Below are 13,888 nucleotides of genomic sequence, written 5' to 3' on the forward strand. Positions count from 1 at the left end.
TCTGTCTCTCTCAAAATAAATAAATAACTTTGGTTATTTTTCCCTCTCTTGTCTCCCCCCCGCCTTCTTATATGTTCATCTGTTTTGTTTCTTAAATTCCACACATGAGAGAAATCATATGGTATTTGTCTTTCTCTGATTGTGCAATGTCTGTCTCTTGCTCAAGAAAGCAAGAGCAGCGACATTGCATATACAAAGCCATCTCCAGTCTGGAGCAGCCGCGCCTTCCACCTCCTCTCCCACCATTCTTAACCATGTGACCATGCTCCGCTTAAGACACAGGACAGTGTCCCTGCCCAGGCTTCATCCTTTGTATACTTATGCCCACATTGTGCTTCCTCTTCTGCCTGGACCACGCTCTCTCCCTTTCCTCTTGGAAAATTTCTACCCATCTTTCAAGGTGAGACTCCATTTCTCTTTGGAGCCTCTCCTGATCCATCATACCCTTTTCACACAGGTTTCATCGCTTCTGCCTACATAATACTGAAGCACCGTGAGCATATACTTTTATTCAGGACTTTATTCGTGTACATTTTCCCTGCTGCTATGTAAGCATTGCTCACAGATTAAGATTCCATCTCATCATTACTATTAACAACCACTATTATCATTTTCCGACTAATTATGTGGTAGACCTGGGCCCTTTAATCCACTCTTTTGTCTATGAGGCAGACACCTTGTTTTTATCCAATGTACTGATGTAAAAACTGATTTTCAGAGAGATGGACCAGCGTGCATAATGTCACTCAGCTAGTAACCAGTGGAGCAGTGGTCGCTTAAAGCAGCTAAACTTGGATTCAAACCCATGTCCTTCTAAGTCCCAACCTGAATGGTGAAACTGAACGTAACCACAGTGAATTTAAGAAATAAAACAAAGCAAACAGAGGAGAAAAAAAGGGAGAGGCAAACCAAGAAACAGACTCCTAGCTGTAGAGAACACACTGATGGTTACCAGAAGGGAGGTGGGTGGGGGGATGGGTGAAATAGGCAATGGGAATTGAGGAAGGCACTTGTGATGAGCATGGGGTGTTATATGGAAGTGCGGAATTACTATATTGTACACCTGAAACTAACATTACACTATATGCTAACACACTGGAATTTGAGTAAAAACTAAAAAAAGAAAGTAACCATGGTGAATACTGCCTGTCTCAGATTTGCATCCCCAGAGTTGAGCCAGCTCTAGATAATCCATAATTAGTGTCCAAGACGTGTGTTTGAATAAACCCCCAGAAGCATAACATACCGACAGAAATCTCTTGACTATGTGTCTATTTCCCTTAGTATAGGTTAGTCCAAGGCCGTGACTTTCTTTAGTCTTATCTCCATCCTGATAGTTTATAGCAAAGTCCCAATTTGCTAACAAAACTAAACTTTGTCTTGACTGTGTTTATTAGTTGCCTTTTCAAACAGAATCATCAGCAAACAGAATCCCTTAGAAGACTAAGGTATTGATTGGTCTTGCTCCCAGAGTACTGAGTTAAAAATTTTTCCTAAGGAAAAAAAAAAAAAGAAAAGAAAAGAAGAAATATTTCCCAAGGAATGGAAGGATAGTGTATCAGGAGCTTCTGAGCAACATGTCCTTGTATTTTTACATATGAACCATGAGAGTAGGGAGCTGAGAGACAATATTTTAAAAATTGATCCTGTTATAACAGTAACAGCCATCATACATATAGGGTACTTGTGTGACCAATTGGTGTTTTACATATATTCTTCCTAATTTCTTTAACAGCTCTGCAAGGTAAGTCTCACTCTCCCCATTTTACAGGACAGGAAACTGAGGTTCAGTGAGCCTAAGTTTCCTGTCCAAGGCCTCTCAAAATTCATGCCCAGATTTTCATGGCTTTAACCTGATTCCCTGAAACAAAGAAATTAAACGCCATCAACTAGGGGCGCCTGGGTGGTGCCGTCGGTTAAGCGTCCGACTTCAGCCAGGTCACTATCTCGCGGTCTGTGAGTTCAAGCCCCGCGTCGGGGTCTGGGCTGATGGCTCAGAGCCTGGAGCCAGTTTCCGATTCTGTGTCTCCCTCTCTCTCTGCCCCTCCCCCGTTCATGCTCTGTCTCTCTCTGTCCCAAAAATAAATAAACGTTGGAAAAAAATTTTTTTTTTTAAACGCCATCAACTATAACAGAACCAATATCATCATGAGGGACATCTAGTAATGTAGAAATTTTATGGCTAATCAAAGTAATTCTAACTGTCAAATATAATTGTAAAACACAAGGAAAGTCTCAGTATCCTAAAATAACATTTTTCTTCACATTATGACCTCATTTAAACTTTCCTTTTACATCTTTGTAAATTAGGTAAGAGCAGTGTTATGATCTCGTTTATAGATGAAGAAACTGAAGCTCAGAGAAACTAAGCAGCAAGTAGCAGTGGGATTTGAACCCAGGTCTTTTGCTTTCAGATCTAGTAAACTGAAATGCAAAAGCATCATTATTGTGAATTTTTTTTAACCTAGAAGGCAGAAAGTCTGCCATATACACTACTGCTTGTTTCTAAAGAATTGGTCCGTGCCCACTCCCTTGTCCTCATCTGCCCCTCTCCTTGCCATTTCTTTTTCTTACTATTTTCATTTGCTACACAAATATTGTAACAAGAATAAAGGAAATAATTAAAAGAAATTTCACTCATAATTCCTATACCCCAACATATCAATCACTTTTAGGTGTCTATAATTACTATCTAGTCCTTGTCCAAACTTTACCCAAAAAGCACGCACGAGCACACACACACACACACACACACACATACACACCAAACACTTACACTCCCCTAGGGAGTTATTTGGAACTTGGTGGTGACTAGTGACAAGCACGTGATTCACAGAATCCAGACTGACCCTTGCATGGTTTCTTCTGTAGTGACCTAGATCTTCCCGGCGTGAATCAGCCAACTAGGAAGAAGAGAGCAATGAGGGAAAGGCTGACTCAAAGTCAGTGATTGCTTAGCTAAAGATTTTGACAAAAGCCACCACTACATCCAAATTCCGAATGTGACAACTCCTCCTCAATAAGAAGCAGTGCCTGGTTCTCCGAAGTGAGTGAAACTTTCCCGGTCCTTTGACTTTCATCTTTATCAAAGTGATACTGACCAAAATGTTAGCAGTGGTTATCTCTGGATGGTAAGATTATAAGGGATGTTTATGTTCTTCCTGATTCTCTCTTGCATTGTCTGAGTTTTCTGCAATGAACATGTAATATTTTCGTCATAAGATTAAAATCAATAATAATCGTCATGCCGAATAGGATGTGAGGTTGATCTAAAAAAAAAAAAAAAAGGACCTATAAAAATTAGAGTCATGAGGATAGATAATGCAGTCTTCACCACTGGAGGGACAAAAACCCCTCCCTCAGGTCAGAGAGCCTAGAACCCAGGAAGTACAATTTCTAGCTCAGTTCCTTTGTAATATAATATATGCTAACAAGTTTTTGTTTCCTTTTTTTTTAGCTTGCAAAGATTGTTCCTAAACCATTTGTCAACAGAGAAGATTTGATTCTGAGAACATGTTATGGATTTTCTATTGCAATGGTCCAATATAATTTAGTAGACAATAACACCCATAGAAATGTGTGGGAGCTTTGCTGTCAAGTCCTGTAGTGTTTTAATAAAGGAACCTGTCATTTTTCTTCAGCTAAATTTCAGCTAGAAATAATATTTGGTGAGTTTTCATTGCCCTTCATTTCATAGCCTTTCTGTAATTTGGACACCTTAATGATTTCATGCAAAATTCTCTGTCTAAAGAGTCTTGGTGGCTTCTGTCTGATCTTGGTTTTTGCTTTTGATGCGGATTACTTATGTGCATCCATCATGGTAAAAACAGCAGAGTTTGGGCAAACACTGCTCTCAGACCTCCGCTCCCTTTCAGGCCTGGAGATCCTTCATCTAACCCAGTTCCATTCTTGTGCCTCTTCCCGCTGGCTTCCCCAGTGCCATTTTTATTAAAGCCCCAGCTCATCCCACATTCAGCCGCATGACTTCTTACAGGCTTCAGAATAAATCACCACATTGCTCCGATCTTGGCTTCTCTGCCCTCAGCTTTCAATTAAATTTAGAATTGACTTTAAAGGTACAACCTCAATGTACATGGTTGAAAATGACCTTGTTTCCCCTTTCCCACCACCTGCGACTTCCTGCGCAGGGCTCTTATACTCCAGCTCCTGGTTCAAAAAGTAGAAACAGGAATTTGCTACATGCTCCTGTGGCAAACTATAAGTCTCAAGCTGTTTAAAGTCTTTAAAGTCCCATCCAAAAGGTAAAGTACACTCTGCAGAGAGAAATCTGGGGGCCTGAATCTCCGGCTGCCTGTGTTCAGGAAGAGACACAGAAGGAGACGAAGAAGAAGAAGAAGAAGAAGAAGAAGAAGAAGAGAAGGAAGAAAAAAAAAAAACCTTTGAGCTAAACACTTAATTTGTTTAATTTCTATGGTTTGCATTCAAGATGATTCATCTATTTATAATACGCATCACTATTAAAGTAATTATATTAAGTTAATATAAATGATCTATGACAATATTATAAGGACGCCAAAGCAGACTTTAACATCAAAACTGACTTTCATCTTTTGTCTTGTCATTTGGCTTCCCACTCTTAGCAAGGAATAGAGCATATAAGCAGCAGGTTTGGGCTATTCAGAATCGGACACGCTCCTGCCAATTTCTCCCTCCTCCCTTTGGAAGACTTTACCAATCAGAAGGACCGAACTGGAAAACCTGTCTTACTCTATTCAAAACCATTAGTATTTCAAGGCGCTTACTTGTATCTAAGAGTAATAAGTTTCCTCCCAATGTGGGAAAGAAGAAGGAAAGAATGATTTGATTGCCTAAAAAAGGATAAAACAAGATCTGCTATGTGAAAAAGATGTATACATTCAAAGTGCTCTGTAAGTATAACAGGGCAGTTTATTAATTCAACCATTGATTAGTTATTATCTACTATGCATCAGGGTCCAAGGAAGCTGTACAGTGTTTGTGACCTTGAACCTTCATTTTCTCTCCTCTAAAATGGGAATAGAGACCCTTTATTTCAGGGTGTGTGAGAATCAAGTGGAAGAATAAATGTAAATCACTTAAAATCAGTTCTTGGCACATAATAAATACTGAGTGAATAGCTTTATATACAAATATGAAAGAAGTATCCCCAAATGCAAAAGGATTTACAGCCTAATGAATTCTTATTCTAAAACCTCTGCCTTTTGCGTTTGACCCTAAAATTTGAAAAGCTTCAAGGTTTTAGCTATGCAAATCTCAGATCAAAATACTTTCCTATTGATTGCCCTTTAGAAAGATTTACTGAGAACATGTGGGTGCTTTACCAAATAAGGAAGAAAAAGAAAAGGAATTAACACATGTTAACTCACTAAATGTATCTCAGTGATTTTGCATCTTATTTTTCCCACTGTCTTATTAAATCCTAATTAATAGATAGGCATAAATAGTCTTATGTCCTAGATGGGGACACCGAGGCTCAGGGAGTGTCAGTAACCTCCCCATCATCACAGGGCTAGGAAGTGGAGAGGATGGGATTCAAACCATGGTATGTGGTTTCAGAGTCCATGCTCTTGTCCAGCATTGCCAGCTGCCCCCTTCACCCTGTTACATCCGATGGAAGGAGATCTGTAATCCTCATCTGAAAAGACAAGAGTTACATGAGATCTTCTTCAAGTAGAGGGGGACATTTTTTAGAAGAAAAATATTGCAACTATTAATTTCTTGCTTAATCTTCTGAACAGCAGAATAATAATGGGATTCCTTCCTTTCCACTTAAAGTCTTCCAGGTAGAACCTTCCTTTTTCAGTTCTAAAAGACCACTGTTGACACGGACATTTTTGAGGACTTGGATTCTCCTTCCCTTTAATAGTGCTTATGCTTTTCTGGGAAAGGAAATCACACAAAAATTTAAAACTGTGAATCAAAAAGTTAGGAAAGAAGGTTCCACTGTACAAACCTTGTTTTGAAAGCCTGCAGCCATCCCTGGTATTAGCTGATCTCTTTGCACCTCTCCATTTTATAGCCTTCCTGAAACTCCACTCTTCCTAAGTGGAACATTCCTGCTCCTAGTTCAACCTCCCTCCCTGGACTACAGGAACGATGGTGATAGCTTGTGTAAGTCCAACCAGGAGTCCAAGTGCCTCCCGAGGCTAAAGACATGTTTGCTGGGCAGGGCTGATGGATAGCTCCTTAGGATACTAACAGTGTTTAGGGAGTTGAGTTCTCTTCTGCGCCTACCCCTGACTATAGATGAGGAAGACCACAATTGGTCAAAACCAGCTAATTAAAATTGAGTCACTCCGTAGAAGGCCAAATGGCCCTAGATAAATAGAAATTTTTCATTCTTACCTGCCCCCCATTCTCCTTCCTTTCCTTCTCTTTGTCTCTTTTTTAGTTCTAGAAATAATTATCCTTTTTTGACTGCCTACATAAAGGCACCCCACAGTTCATCTCACTTGGCAGTAGCCTAAACAGCTCCTTATCCTTTCTATATAGACTTTATTTACTTTTTAAAAAACGTACAAAATACTGAATTTATTGCTCTTTTTGCTGTACTTGGTATATCCACACTGTATTACACTTGAGCCGTTAATCTTGTTGCTTCATCACCATTAACTGGTTCATTTTCTTCTTTTCTTTCATTCCTTCCTGTTAATGTTTATTTATTTTTGAAAGGAGAGTGCATGAGCAGGGGAGGGGCAGAGAGAAAGGTGGACAGAGGATCCGAAGTGCTCTGAGAGCAGACAGCCCCAGGCGGAACTCGAACCCATGAACCACAAGAGCATGACCCGAGCCAAAGTCAGATGCCCAACTGACTGAGCCACCCAGGTGTCCCTAATTGGTTCATTTTCATGTCACTGCTGAGGAATCAGCTGTTTCTGCAGAGGTTCAGGGGAAAGGCCTTTTGAGAAATGTGGAAGTTTCTTTTGTATATCTACAAAAGCTTTATTCACTGTTCACTTTTTCATCACTCACAATGTTAATCTTCATAAGATTGGTGGGAACTGGTTTTGCTTTGTTTTTCGTCTTACAGTTCTTTTGCCTGGCTGTATGGAATACATTCCTGGACTTCTGCCCTCTTAGTTTGTTCTTGGCCATTGTCTTCCATACCCTTGCAGCAACTCATGCTCCAGGCAAGACATCTGCCTTTCTGTATAGACTTTAAAGTTCAAGGATGAGAAAGAATGAAGGATGAAAATAACTAGCAACCAGAAAGAAGTTTAGTTATTTATCACTCCAGTAGTTGTGTGCGTTTATGTGTGTTTTAATGTTCCAAAACTCGGAAATTGAACCCATCATTCACCAGGACATATTTTTTTATTGGCCAAATATATTTACAATAAGGTTGTCATTCCTTTTATGTGTATATCATTTTCCAGTTCAAAGCACTTTCACATGCACAACAGCTAGACTTAAATCATAGCACCCATTTTGCAGATCTGGAAACTGGACTCAGATGGACAAAGGGGCATGCCAAGGTCGCAGACCTAATGAATTAGTCACCGCACCAGAATTAAAATCTGGCTTTCTTATTTATTATGAGCTTCTTTTGTGGGGGGAAATGGGGTACTACTCTCTATACAAGGTTTATATCCTAGTCTTCGAGATTTCCTCATGGGGGGAGAAAAGTACTATTCTACAAACAATGTCTTGGAGCCGATGTCAGGAACAGACTTTCAGGTAGTGTACCAGCGGTATACCCTACTTAATATGACTTATGGCTTCACAAGATTGAAAGACATTTTGTGGCAAAAAGACCTGAAATCACCATTTAATAGAATATAACCACGGAAAAGTTATTTGACCTCTTTGAGTTTGCTTCCTCACCTACAAAATGGTGACAATATTGCTAATCCCACAGGGCTGGTATAAGGCTTAAATAAATGACATTCACAAAGCACTCTGCTAGTAGATTGTAGATGCTTGGTGTTAGAATTCTTTTCCTTCTCTTGAAAGAAAACGTGCTGCCAGAATTAGAGAGTCAGGAGACTAAGGTTAAGGGAGGCTGAGGTACCAGGATTCCCTCTCCCTTCTCAAGGACCTTCCACCTGCAGGCCATAGCTCCCTCCCAAACTGTAAGACTCAGATAGGAGGTAGGGATAGGTAGGTAAAGGTCAGATCACAGGAACCCTGGTAGGCCATGGCATGGACTTCGGAGTGACCTGATCAGAAAGCAATTTGAGGTTCTTTTTTCTGTTCCTCCAACTCACCAAGCTTGTTCCTACGTCGGGGCCTTTGCACTTCCTCATTCCTCTGCTTGAAACACATGAACCGGGGCGCCTGGGTGGCTCAGTCAGTTGAGTGTCTGACTTCAGCTCAGGTCATGATCTCGCGGTTTGTGAGTTCAAGCCCCGCGTCGGACTCTGCTTGCCGACAGCTCAGAGCCTGAAGCCTGCTTCAGATTCTGTGTCTCTCCATCTCTCGGCCCCTCCCCTGCTCATGCTCTGTGTCTCTCTGTCTCTCGATAATAAATAAATGTTTAAAAAAAAAAAAAAGAAACACATGAACCTTAGGTGGTCACATGGCTCACTCCCTGACTGCATACTGTGCCATTCAAGGAGGCTGTCTCTATCCAAATTAATTAAAATACCATCGCCCTGACTACTAGTCACTCTTCAATCCCTTAGCCTTTTATCTTGATTGGATTTTTTTCCTCAACACTTACCAATACCTGAAATTATACTACATATTTACTTAGTCTATCTCTTCTGCTAGAATGTAAGCTTCATAAAGACAGGGACCTCATCTGCCTCGTCACTCTATTTCCCCGATACCTAAAGGAATGAATGGTAAATAGTAGGTGTTTAATAAATAATGAAGGAGTGAATGTGGATATTGTTATATAAATGAAATAATGTATTCTAGGACCAGTTATTAGTTAGCACTGTGGATTTCTCAGACTGCCACCTTTATATCTGATTTTAACTGCTAAGTGCATTTTCAGCATTACATTAGGATCCTTATGAAGAATAACTTATAGGGGCACCTGGGTGGCTCAGTTGGTTAAGCATCGGACTCTTGGTTTCGGCTCAGGTCATGATCTCACAGTTTCGTGAGTTCGAGCCCCGGGTCGGACTCTGTGCTGCCAGCACAGAGCCTGGTTGGGATTCTCTCTCTCCCTCTCTCTCTCTGCCCCTCCCTGACTCACATTGTCTCTGTCTCTCTCAAAATAAATAAATAAACTTAAAAAACATTTTTTTTTAAAAAGAACAATTGTAAATGTCATATTCCAAGAAATTGTATAAACATGAACTATTCTCTAAAATTGGCAATTTCACTTAGAATGATGCCAAAGGCGAGATGGCAGGAAGAATTCTAAACCATAGATCTGATCTTATCACCTGTCTGCCCCACTCTTCAGTGGCTGCCATCATTCTGGGCAATCTTCAAAAACTCTGCTCTGAAGGACCCTTGAGATCTCTTCAGAGCTCTTGTGTGTCCCCTTGCATCATCTCCTATAGAGGGCACCTGTTCCCCCACTTGATATTAGTAACACCTCTTTTCATTCTCACAAGTGTCCTGATTTCAGTCATGATATATATGGTCAGCCTGCTTGTTTCACCCTTTTCCACAAGGCCTTCACTCTAACCAGACCCATCCACCAGCAGGTCTCCAAACAAGAAAGACTCTTTTGTACCTTCTTTGAGCAATTTTTCCTCAGCCTAGGATACCTTTCATTCTTCCAGATTCCAACTCTAGTATCAACCCCTCTAGAAAGGCTCTCCCAGAAATTTTCCTCCAGCCTAATTTAGATTAGGCAAACACCCCAGGCTGCTTTGGAATTGCTTGAGGAGCTTTTTGAAAATACAGCTTTCTGGGCCCCTCCACCTCATGTTGGGATTCAGCAAGTCTGGCGTGGGGCCCAGGAAATCTGCTTGCCCCCCCGCAACTGTTCCCACAATATCTTCTGTATGCTGTTCCAGGTATCTCTCTGTTGTAAGCTACTTAACTGTTTCCTTCAGGTGTCTATAAACTCCTTGTGGGCACGATCCATGGCCCTCACCTTCAGTGAGTCTCCACTTACTAGAATCAGCACTCCGTAAATGATACATGAAGAAATGAATAATAACAGCAAACATTTACAGTAACACTTATCATGTGCCAGGCACTGTCCTATGTGTTTTTTTTGTGTCTTAACTCATTATTTCAGAAGATATTTTAACCCTTAAGGGCATAATCATTAACTTGTAAGATAAAGGATATTAGGAACATTAAGGTACTAAGAATTAACTCTAGAAAGTGCAAGGTGTAATATATAAATTTTTTTTAAGTAAACATTTTTTTCACAAACCTTTTTCTAATGTTTATTTATTTTTGAGAGAGTGTGAGTGGGGAGGAGCAGAGAGAGAGAGAGAGAGAGAGAGAATCTTAAGCAGACTCAGTGGTGTCAGCATGGAAGCGGCCGACACGGGGTTCATACTCACACGGTGAAATGATGACCCGGCGGAAGTCAGAGACGTTTAACCGACTGAGCCACCCAGTTGCCCCAGGAAACATTTATTTTAAGACAGAATACTTCTTGAAAGTCTTCTACGTACATTGAATCATGTTGATCCTTTCCCCAAATGAGTACCCAATGTGCCTTCCTGGAGAACTTTGTAAGTCTGACTGAAGTACCTATGATTTCATTGCTATGTCTGACCTTTCCTGACCGTTCTGTGCTGGGCCATCACCTTGCACCTTCCAGGGTTTTGTTTTCTATCTCGGACCTCTTTAACAAAATGCCTGGGGAAAAGAACAGGAGTGGAGCTTCTTCACTATACCCTTCAACTTTAAATGTTAGCACGCTCTGTGGATATCCTGTGAAATTAAGGGGAGCTCATGAAGGGCTTGTGACTCACAAAGAGCTTAAAGCGTTTTAAATGTACAGTTCTGGTAACGGTGTCAGATTATGGATTTCCAAATGGCAGCCACAATCATGATTTAGAACAGATGGCCAAACCTCAGGCAACAGAATCAACAGAATTTTCTGCCATCCCAAGAGGCTAACAGAATCCAAGAGAAGTATCTGACATCACCTAAATTGGTAAACAGCTCAAAACAATCTTAATTAACAGTTTGCTGGAGCACTTAATGACAGAGAGCATGCCTCAGTAGAAATTGGTACTCTTAGGCAGCTCTCATATATTATTAACTGCATAGGGAAGATGGTCGAATGCCCTGGAAAAAAACAGTCAAAATTAGAAATTAGGAAATCTTGATTTTGGTCCATGCTGCGACACTAGGTGACCTTGGGCAGTAATTTGAACTTTCTGAACCTATTTCCTAGTTTATGAGATGATGTCTAAGTTCTTTCTTTTAGCTTCAAATGTGTACCCCAGGCAACTGGGGGGTCAGGGAGAGCCTAAGTGTAAATGGGTAGAATAAGAATCATGCAAACATTATGGTAAAGTAAAATCCATCTTTCAACATACAAGAGGCTCAGTAGTGAAAGGTAACTCCTATTATTCACGTTGTTCCCAGAGTTCCTATGGCAGAGCATATTATTTTCCTAGAACTATTAATGCTTGCAGCATAGCAAACCATAGTGCCTATGGGTAAAAGGAGCCTGTCTGAAATCAACAAAATCATGTAACATTGTCAGTTAAGAAATGTCGAACTGTTTTTCATGTGGTCTTCTTCAGGTGTCAGTGTCGTCAGTCTTCTGGAACAGCCTTGGAAGAGAATAAGTTATCTTTTCAGCATTGCTTGTTAACCGGTGCAAGAAACCAATGAGGAAAGACTCTACAAAGTCCCTCAGCAAGTCGGCTAAAATGCAGTCTCAAAAGTTTCAGCCTGAAATAACCCAGAGCTAGTCACGCCTAGAGGCCAACAGGCAAATTTCACTCTGTATTTTTTTTTTTATCCTCCCCATGTTTCTTTGACAGACTTTTTTTTTTTTTTTTTAACGGTCTACATTCAAGTTTTCTGGAAAAGTTATGGTGTGTATTTTGTGGAAGTGATGGAAGAAGAGAGGTTGAAGAGAAGGGACCTGGGAGTAGAAGAAGAAGACAGAATTAAACTCCCCGGGGAAGGAAGCCTACTGCTTCTCAAGTTACCATTTGTAAACCCTTTACCCGGTTCTGTTTGGCCTATTGTCCTGGGTAAATCATCCATTGAAAATCAAGCCCTTCAGCTCATTATATATTCTTCATTTGAGGTGACCAGAACTATTTCCTGAAACCTGGTTTGGGTGCTAATTACCTGCTCAAACACCTTGGAAATACCTCCGTGGATTTGTCACAGGAAAATTTCACTTTTTTATTTTTCTTAAATTGAGCACACTTATTGCAAGTGCCTCTTTTAACTTCCCAGTCGTGACAATAAAGGCCGTCTGAGGGAGCAGAGCCTTCTGCTGCTCTGGTTACTGAGAAGTGACGCTCACTCCTCCCCAGCTTCCCCAAGGCGTAGCTTGCAGCTCTGCCTCAATTGTAGAGAAATGTTTACCGAAGTCAGCCACATCTTTCTATACAGAGAAGTAAGCTGCTTTTTCTTCCAGGGCCTCTCTCTCCCCTCCTCTGCACTGAGGCAAGAGCCTCTTTTTACAAATACCCGAAGAAACTTGTACAAAAGAGAATCGCACTCCTTTTCTTCCCTTCAGATTTTAAAATAATCGTTTCTGTCAGACTTCCTCCTCTAGTAACCCTCCGATGAAAAAAAAAAAAAAACCCTCAAACTCAGAATATGCCTGGCCATAGTGACAGGATGGTATTTCTTTCTATCCATTTTGAAACTGAAAAAAAAAATCTTTTTTCCTGGGGAAAAATGTTTAATCATTTATGTATCTCTAATTGGTGCAATACAAAATTTTTTTGTTGCCTTGTCTTTCCTTCCCACATCTAAATAAACCTAAATCCAAAAGCATGAATGCAGGTGTCATCTTTAAGACAAATAATCAAATAAAGCGAGAAATACATGGAACAAAATCTACACCAAAAGAACCAATATAAGTCAATATTTTAAATACACAGTATTTCCATCTTTTATCCCTGGAAAAGAACTGGTAATTCATCAATTTCATTCTACATCTGTTGCATCCTGACTAGGCAAGATTCCTCCCCCCCCCCCCTTTCCTTAAGAAAACTGAAGGTGAAGACTGTCTCTATGTGGCACTGTGGTATAAGTGACCGCTGTTGTGGAGGAGAAAAGCCCATGAAGCTTAAAAATTTTGCAAAGAGAAAACAATCCTCCTGCAGACCACAATAAATAAAATAACAGCAGTGGGGTGATTTGCAACCATGTAACGGGGCTTTTGTCTGGGTCTATTTCTCTGTGCCTTGAGGGTTTCTGTGTTCCTTCTCTGCAGGATCTCAGTGTTTCGCCCCTCCATTACAAAGGCCCAGGGCTTGAGCCCCTCCTCCAGCTGTTCACCCCCAATCTTGCCCATGCTGAGGCTTACTTACAGCAGACTGAAGAGTTTCAGTGGGGTGCAGGGCACTGCAATTTAGGATTTCTGCAGTACAGGGTGAATTTTCAAGAGTGCATCAGAGAGGGGAGCCAGACTTAAAAATAGCCTTTACTCATCCTATTAACCATTTCATTGCTGCATTGGTTTTTAAGGCAGGGCCAGCAGGCTCTTTTTTCTCTAGGAGACACCAAAATTGCTACAGCTGCTTCTGGCAGTCTGCATGAAGGCAAAACTTCACCATGTCTTGAAAGACAGGCGAATAAATGCTGTGACTCATTACAGAAAGAACTATGAAAAATTATTGCATTCTCCTTTCTGCCAAGTTTGAGGGCAGGGAAGAAGGGAAGGGATTACAGTGCAGGGAGAAGGGGAGTGAAAGAAGGAAAGGAGAAATCTTGGTGAACCCGAGGAGTGAAGAAGCCTCTTGTTCTGGTTTGTATTGATCTTATTTAAGCATGGGGAGAGCTGATGAGTCTGTGATTGTTTTAATGACCATGAAACCTA

General features: G+C 40.7%; 1 pseudogene; it reads right to left on the bottom strand.

The window, feature by feature from the left end:
- Positions 1-6,571: 6,571 nt before the first annotated feature.
- LOC122492375 lies at positions 6,572-7,287 on the bottom strand (annotated as a pseudogene).
- Between the last annotated feature and the right edge of the window lie 6,601 nt (positions 7,288-13,888).

This window comes from Prionailurus bengalensis, chromosome C2, assembly GCF_016509475.1.
Source record: "Prionailurus bengalensis isolate Pbe53 chromosome C2, Fcat_Pben_1.1_paternal_pri, whole genome shotgun sequence".
In the NCBI taxonomy this organism is placed as follows: domain Eukaryota; kingdom Metazoa; phylum Chordata; class Mammalia; order Carnivora; family Felidae; genus Prionailurus; species Prionailurus bengalensis.